This window comes from Myxocyprinus asiaticus, chromosome 49 (assembly GCF_019703515.2).
Source record: "Myxocyprinus asiaticus isolate MX2 ecotype Aquarium Trade chromosome 49, UBuf_Myxa_2, whole genome shotgun sequence".
NCBI lineage: Eukaryota > Metazoa > Chordata > Actinopteri > Cypriniformes > Catostomidae > Myxocyprinus > Myxocyprinus asiaticus.
This window is the reverse complement of record NC_059392.1, coordinates 21,676,258-21,684,814: the sequence shown is the minus strand read 5'-3', so window position 1 is coordinate 21,684,814 and position 8,557 is coordinate 21,676,258. Positions and strand designations below refer to the sequence as shown.

General features: G+C 35.3%; 1 pseudogene; it reads left to right on the top strand.

Annotated features, from left to right (window-relative positions):
* The first annotated feature begins 2,269 nt into the window (after positions 1–2,269).
* Positions 2,270–6,772, top strand: LOC127438097 (Kv channel-interacting protein 2-like; annotated as a pseudogene).
* The last annotated feature ends 1,785 nt before the right edge of the window (positions 6,773–8,557 follow it).

The following is an 8,557-nucleotide window of genomic DNA, read 5'->3' as shown; positions in this document are numbered from 1 at the left end:
TTTACATAGAAAAAAATTGGAAAACAGCGCAAATAGATTTGTGCCCCCCCATTTTGGATAGGGAAATGACCAAGGGGGACCAGATGGAGAGAGAACCTATTCCCCACCCTAAAGGCCAAAATGCCCCCCCACCCCCCCAAAGATCGCATCCTATTACCAGCAATATTTACCAATAAATTATACATTTACCTACATACTGTGCATAGTCGTATCTCACACCTATTCATAACAAAGACCTTTATAATATTACTTACATCATTGTAGAGAAACTTTCTCTTTGTCTGCGTCACCAGCTGGACTGTTGCCCTAGGTAAAGTATCTACCGTACATTTGAAATAATATAATTTTTCTTCTCTTCTGACTCTCAGTGTGTGAAAAATTGTTAATTCATCCCTTTAAAAAAAATGCTGTGGAAGTGTCATGGTACAATATCAGATAGTAATAGTAATACCAAGGTAGTTTGATATTTGGTACTGAATGAGTAATGTACCATATACATATAACATGGTATTTACAAGGTACTCCAATGTGCATCAAAGCATAGTAGGACCGGAAAAATAACATACCATGGTAATTTTTTTGTTAATGACAGCACATTCACCCTAAAAAAAAAAGCATTCAGAATTTACAAATTTAGCAATAAATCTTTCCATTTACCAGCCACTTTACATTACCACTTATTTGGTTAACCCTAAAAAGGTTTTTGTATCCTGTAGGATTCAAACATTTAAATGGCTGGGGAGCAATGAGTTGGTAACATTTTTTGGAAAAATATTGAAAAGGGGGTCCCTACTGAGGACAGGTGACTTTAAATATAAAGTCTGGCATAAACTCACAATCTTCATCAAAAAGTAACATTGCAGCATTTTTTTTCTTCTTAAAAAGGCAGCTGACCTTGATGCAAATTTTCCTGTCTTTTTAATGTTATTTTCTTGATTTATACAAGCTGGAAAATTAAATATAAAAGCAATAAAACACAGAAATATGTTGTGTGGGCCCTAATATATTTGAAAATAGAGCTACACTCTCAGACAAAAAAGGTACCTTTAAAGGTATAAACCTTGTTTTTGGTACATACAGTGGCAAGAAAAAGTATGTGAACCCTTTGGAATTAGCTGGTTTCTGCATTAATTGGTCGTAAAATGTGAACTCAAAGAGTTATAAACCAAAGAGGGTCAATTGTTTGGTATCATTTTAAGGAAAACCTTTCATTGTTTTTAATGATATAGATTATGAGACTCTCAGTCTAAGAAACTGCTGAAAAATCACAAAAAAATCTGATTTGACATTACATACCTTGGGGTGTAAATAAGGTAGCTTTAAAAAACTGCTTTTGTTTTGTTTCCAATCATGTCACCTGTAACTGAGTAAAATTTGTGTTGATATGACAAAGCAATCAAAAGTTCTAGCGTTACAAAAATTATTTATCCTAGTGTCTTAAAACATGTCCAAAGGCCTCTCCAAACAAATAAAACATAATAATTGTACATAAGAACTAATTAAACATGCAAATACAACAGTGACTAAAGGTATGCTCTCACTCCAAAGCATGCAGGCATGAGTAATGAGATCTCATTCAGTTCCATTCTGTGTCTTCTGAGCCATCATTGAGTCTGTGTCAGGTACTTGGCACCATCTCCTGGTAGCCATGTGTAATGAGAGTGAACGATCCTCTCTGCCCATATTTGGATGACTTCCACCTCTGGTTGCAGTGATCTGAATCCTAATTCGATTTAGCATTCCATGACGCTGGACATGTACTACATAATTTCCATTGAAGTCATCTGGTCCTGTAAAGCTAACATGATTTTAGCCAGATAGCACATTGTGTTGATTGCACATTGTGCTTTTTGTTGATTATCTAATGATCTATGCATCCGATTACGTTGTGTGTGGGCTCGTTTTAAATATAATTAGAATCGCCGCCTCTAAGTAAAAAGTAATTAAAAAAAAAACACTTTTGCTGCCTTGAAAGCACTACTGTTTCCTTCAGCAAATGCAAATCTAGTTTGATATGACTTGCCATGTCTAGCAAACTCAAAAGGGTCACAGAAAAAAAACAATTATGTCATCTTATTCTTTCATTATTGATTGGGGTAAATTCAATTCTGGAAATTCAGTGATCCGAATCATTTCTTGAACGCAAACCAGACCAGCAAACTGTGCCAGCTGACTGTGACGTATTGCACTTTTGTGAATAGATTTATGTACTTGTAATCCAATTTAAATTATATACAAAGCACTTTTGCATACTTAAACAATTTGCTTTATGTCTAATGTTCTCTGTGATTTGCAGGTAACCCTCCCTCAGGCCTGAGGAAAAAGAACATCAAATGATGCTTCCTCAAACTTATGCCCTGCTATCATTTGGACTCAACTCAACTGTCAAGCAAAGCAAGTGATCAACTGTCTGTTGTTTGATTTCCTCCTATTAGTGTAAATGTATGTGATTTAGTGTAAATAAGTACAGGTACAGCCCACATTTTTTCATGGCTTCAGTTGCTAGTTCTTTCCGACCTGCCTGCCTGTTGTGTTTGAATGTCTTTATCTCTGTAGGTTCATATAGACAGCATAGAGGATGATTTTGAACTCGCCAATGTCTACTACAGGCCGGAGGGTTGGAAAAACGAATGGAACAGACTAAATTCAGCAGAATAGAGCTAAAGATCCTATACAGAAGTTTCAAAAATGTAAGAAATGTGCTTATCATTTTGGCACAAATTTTGTGAGGTTCCATACCAGTACTACTGGGCTGTTAAATTGACAATAAGTTTATATATTTATATTAGGGTTTCAATTGATAAAAATTTGTTAATCGAATTAACTACATGATATGGCGATTAATTAATCAAATTAATCACATATATTTCCTGAGAAAGGCCCCCAAATAAATAATATTTAATATACATGAATTTAAATAATTGTAAATAGTTTATAATCCATTTTATTTCCATATCTTCAACATCTTATATATATTTAGGCCTATTTCTATAAGCCTACTTTTGGCCTACTTTAGACAGTAATCCATTTTCATTTGAATTTGTCAGTCTCTCACAGGATGTGCTCTGTTTCCGCAATTTGAAATGTTTGTCTGCTCATCTCACTTTGGTTGCATTGCGTTTCATCATCTCGCTCCATAAACATGCATTTAAAGGCACTGTGTTGAGTTAAAAGTAGTGCTATCAGTCGATAAAAGTTTTAAATTGCAATAATTTTTTTTAGTTAATCGTGAGTAATCGCAGATTTTGAAAGTGTTTAAATTGGACACTAAATATACTTCTTTTCCTGTCAAAATGCATTTATTTCCTTCTTAGGAAAGAAAGCAAAACATTTTGTAACAATATAATGCTTAATTTCCATTTTCCAAAACAAAGCCTGCCACAGTATAAAGATAGAAATGTACTAAAATAGCACCAATTCAAGTAACATTAAATGTTTCGCAAAGTCTAAGTGGGAGTTTGACTAATTGAAAGAACTAGTCCCCACATAGGTTGCATATTTATTGCAATAGGCATTAAATCTCTTAAACTTTCACCCTCCACAATATTAATCAGCTGGCTATCCGCTTTGTTACAGCAATTGTGAAGCTACATTCAGGATTCGCTTCACAGTGTCAACGCCAGCGTCAAGCTCCGCTTTGAGCTCCTCATGAAAAGCACTTGCAGACAAAAACGTCTCACTCTGTGTTTTGGTGATAGTTAAGTCTTGGCTTGCTGGTTTATGCTGTATTAACGGTAAATGCATTAATCGCATTTAAGAAAAATGAATGCGCCAAACTTTTTTTTATTAATTGTATGTGTTAAAGCATTAATTTTGACAGCTCTAGTTAAAAGTAGTAAAAGTAGTAACAAAGTAACTTTGAAAAATGTGTCAAGATCCCTTTATTTTATTGTGCTCTTCCCAACTGTCTTTGAACGCAAAAGCATGTTATCTGTAAAAGGCTTCGTTTTCATTTTGTGCTGCCTACTGGTTTGACGTGGCGCGTTGCCTGTACAGCCCAAGGAGTTCTAGGGACAGCCCAAGCTGAGGCTGCCCTCTGTTGACTGAAAGCTGCAAAAAATATCAAGGCTTATTACAGAATTTAGGGGGCATGATTAATTGCTTTAATTTTTTTAACATTATTTTTTAATTTAATTTAAGTTGTTTGAGTCTTTGTGTGTGTTTGTGTATCCATGAATGTGTCTGTGCATGCATATTTTGTTGTATTGTAGGAATGTCACACAGGAGTAGCAAATAAAGAGACCTTTAAGTTAATCTTCTCTCACTTTTTTCCTCAGGGAGGTAAGTGTTTCACTAATATTTGATGCAAGTGCTTAACCTTTGATTTAATCAGTAGGCTACAAACACTTTAGATCAAGCCCAACTGTATTCTTCTTTGTTTTAAAAGTTGTCTCTGAAATAGGATGTACTTAATACTGGGGCTGTCAATGTAAACATTTTAATCGAATTAATTATGTGCTAATTAATTAATCAAATTAATCACAATTCATTGCATATATCAATATTTTATGAGAAGGACCCCCAAATAAAGATAATTTTGTATATAATAATGAAAATAATTATAAATATAATATAGTATATATAATAAATATTATAATTCAGATAATTAAAATGTTTACATTAACATTACATCATATACAGATTTTGCGTCAGACAATACAAAAATATTGTTGGTTTTATTTCCATATCATTGAACGTAACCCTGTTATTGACTTACTTCCTTCTGCAATTTTTTTAATTGTTGGTTTATGTATTCATGCATCAGATGGACACTTTCATCGCGTCTCACTTGTTTTCAGCATCTTTAGTCATAAACGCTGTGTTTTTAGGATTATGTGTCAAGTTAAATATAATTAACCCTATATATACCCTAAATATAATTTTAAACTTTGAAAAACGCGTCTCAAGACCCCTGCACACTGTTGTGCTCGGTTCAGCTGTCTTTAAGCGCAAGAGCGCATCATCTATTAAAGATGTGCTGCTCTCGGTAGTTTGACAAGGCATGTTGCCTGTACAACTGGAGCTGTGCTGACTGCCCCCTACTGCCACATATTCTTAAAAAACACCAATGTGGTACATCAAGCTTGAATTGCTCCACTGGTAGGAACATTCCTAATTAGTTATTACAGAATTAAGTACAGGTCGGGGGCATGATTAATTGCGTAAATTGTTTTTACGTATTATTTTTCACACAAATAATCGCACTAAATTAACACATTAAATCAGCAGTCCTGCTTATTACATATGGATGAATGGGAAATCTCAGTGTAGTCAACACACTGATTCTGCTCATTTATTTGTGTGGTCTGCTGAACAGAATGCAAGTTTAGGATAAAGGTTTTCTTTCAGTTTCTCTTTTTGAAGATTCTAGCACGTATGCTCATTTCCTGTTTGAAGCTTTTGACAGACGCAAGAATGGAGCCGTAAGTTTTGAGGTCAGTTTACAGTTTATTCATATACTTAACCATTAAATAATACAATACTTTATTTATCCTATATTATTTGAAAATTTGGTGGAAATAAAGCATTTTGTTATATACAATGACTATAAAATACCGTACTTGGGGTTTAATATGTGAGTAAATTATATTTTACAATTACATATATTTTATGCTATATTAGTAATGATTTATTGATTTAAATCACAAAAATTATATGTATAACTTGAGAACAGCATGGATATGAAATATATTAATTGATTTTTGGGACACACATTATATTAGTCTTTAACTACTATAGAGTTGTGGCCAAAAATATTAGCACCCTAGGTAAATATGAGCAAAGAAGGCTGTGAAAAATATGTCTTTATTGTTTATCCTTTTGATGTTTCATTCAAAATATTCACAAAAATCTATCCTCTAAAGGATATCAAACAATTGCAAACACAACACAAGTTTTATCAGAAAACAAATATTTTAGTCAAATTTACTGTATGTGTGGCACAATTATTGGTACCCTTTTATTCAATACTTTGTGCAACCTCCCTTTGCCAAGATAACAGCTCTTAGCTGAGTCTTCTCCTGTAATGGCTAATGGAGAACACATGGCAAGGGATCTGAGACCATTCCTCCATACAGAATCTCTCCAGATCCTTAAAATTCTGAGGTTCACACTTGTGGACTCTCCTTTTCAGTTCACCCCACAGGTTTTCTATGGGGTTCAGGTCAGGGGACTGGGATGGCCATGGCAGAACATTGATTTTTCAGTGAACCATTTGTGTGGATATTTTGATGTGTGTTTAGGATAATTGTCCTGCTGGAAGATCCAACCAGGGCCCATTTTAAGCTTTCTGGCAGAGGCAGTCAGGTTTTGATTTTTTATCTGTTGGTATTTGATAGAGTCCATGATGCCATGTATCCGAACAAGATGTCCAGGACCTCTGGCATAAAAACAACCCCACAACATTAAAGATCCAGCACCACATTTACTCACTCATTGATTAAATTAATCATGGCTGATTGTGAATAATAAATTTCAACAATGGCATCTGAAACTGAAAACTACTGATTTTAAATTAAGCTGCATCCAAGCTGCTAGGTGTTAGTGTAAGTCCAAGATGACACAAAGACAAAAGTTACTGAATGCACCTTTAAATACCCTTAAAATAAAGTGGGACAGATTCAACTTTATATTTTACATTTTCTGGTCTGTTATCTGTCAGTGGCTTCAGGACTTTATGATTGACCGGTCAATCATTTTGCGTGGTATGGTCACTGACAGACTGTCCTGGGCCTTTAGTCTGTATGATCTCAATAACGATTGCTATCACTAAAGAGGTACAGTGGACATAGAATTGGATTGTTTAAAAGTACTTTGCGGATACGTCACCTTTCTGGTATCATTTAATGTGAAAGTTGCAACCTGGTTTTGTTGAATCACGTTACTATAGCAACATTTTAGCAAAATGATTTTTACGTGGCTCGTTGTATGTATCGTAGCAGTTTCCTGATGAAATGAACACTAGAGGCGCTACATCGACAATGACTTTTATTCACTTTCAAACAAATCAGGTGTAAAACGGAAGATTATCAGTTCATCAACACTACCTTTCACCCTGTTCCTCACACTATGCTATCTTATGACATCAAAACACTTTAACTGTCGTGCATGACTTGTAAGGTGATACATTTTAACGTTTGCATTACATAACCAACTACATTTACAAGCTTGTTTGAATGTAATCAAATTGCACAGTAGCTCCGATATACTGTGGCAACCGATAGAGCATTACACATGCTATGTAAAGGACCGCAATATGAGTCCTGAAGAGCATGTTGCTTGTTGAGCGCGTTATCACGGAGACATAGCGCGTGTGGAGGCTTCACGCTATTCTCCGCGGCATCCATGCACAACTCACCACGCGCCCCACCGAGAGCGAACCACATTATAGTGACCACGAGGAGGTTACTCCATGTGACTCCGGGCCAATTTGGTTGCTTAGGAGACCTGGCTGGAGTCACTCAGCACGCCCTGGATTCAAACTCATGACTCCAGGGGTGGTAGTCAACGTCAATACTCGCTGAGCTACCCAGGCCCCCATGCATAACAGGATTGATTTCATTTTTTAAAATGTTTAGGTTTGTTTGTTTAGATTGTCTTCCGATGTTGTTTGTGGATCAGTTAATACACAGAAATTGCTCAGTCATCCTTTCTATATCATGCTAATCATGCATAATATGATTGTTGAATTTTCAATGCTGGAAACTCCAACAGTTATTGCAAATAACATATTTTAAACCTAGTCAAATTTTTGTTAAACTTGTGGAAATAATTAAAAAAAAGGTTGTTTAAAGTAAAACATATAGCTTATTTTTTTTGTTTTCAAGTGTGGAGAAAGTTGCTGAGTTTCCATCCAAAATATTTTGCATTTTTTACGTGCATTTCTAAAAATTCGACAGTTGGGGACAGTTTTATTTGTATGATTGGAGCAAGTATCTCAGTTGATTAAATGCATCCACAAGACACCACAGAATAAGTGTAATATCTGATAAAATATGGGCACAATTTCAAAATGTGCATAAAAATAGTTACCCACCTACTGAAGATTTAAAATGGATATAAACATGGTGGGTTTCCATCCAACTATTTTTATACGCATTTTGAAATTGCACATAAAAAAATCCTGAATGGAAATGCTTGATATGCCGAATAAACTTTCTAAAATCGCTTAAAATTTAATGCGCTAGGAGGAGGTGGATTTTCTAGAGTTTTGCATTAGTTAAAATGCGCATTATGGCGATGGAAATGGTTTATTCGTAAAACGATGACGTGTTTTGATTATTCGTGCATGTGTTATGAGTGTGGGATAGCTTGATGTGACTAGCCCACCGAAAGGTCCGACCTTGGCACACAATTCTTTAAACATAGCTGTCATTTGGAAGTGTGGGAACCCCACAGCTGCTCCATGAAGTGGGTCATCACAATCCGCCAGAACAGTTTTGAGAGCGTGCGCTCCCAGGTATTCAGAGACTGGCGGCGTGTGGAAATCACAGCTATTTCAACACACATTATATCAGATATTACGCTTATTCTAAGGAGATACTTGCACCAATCTTGC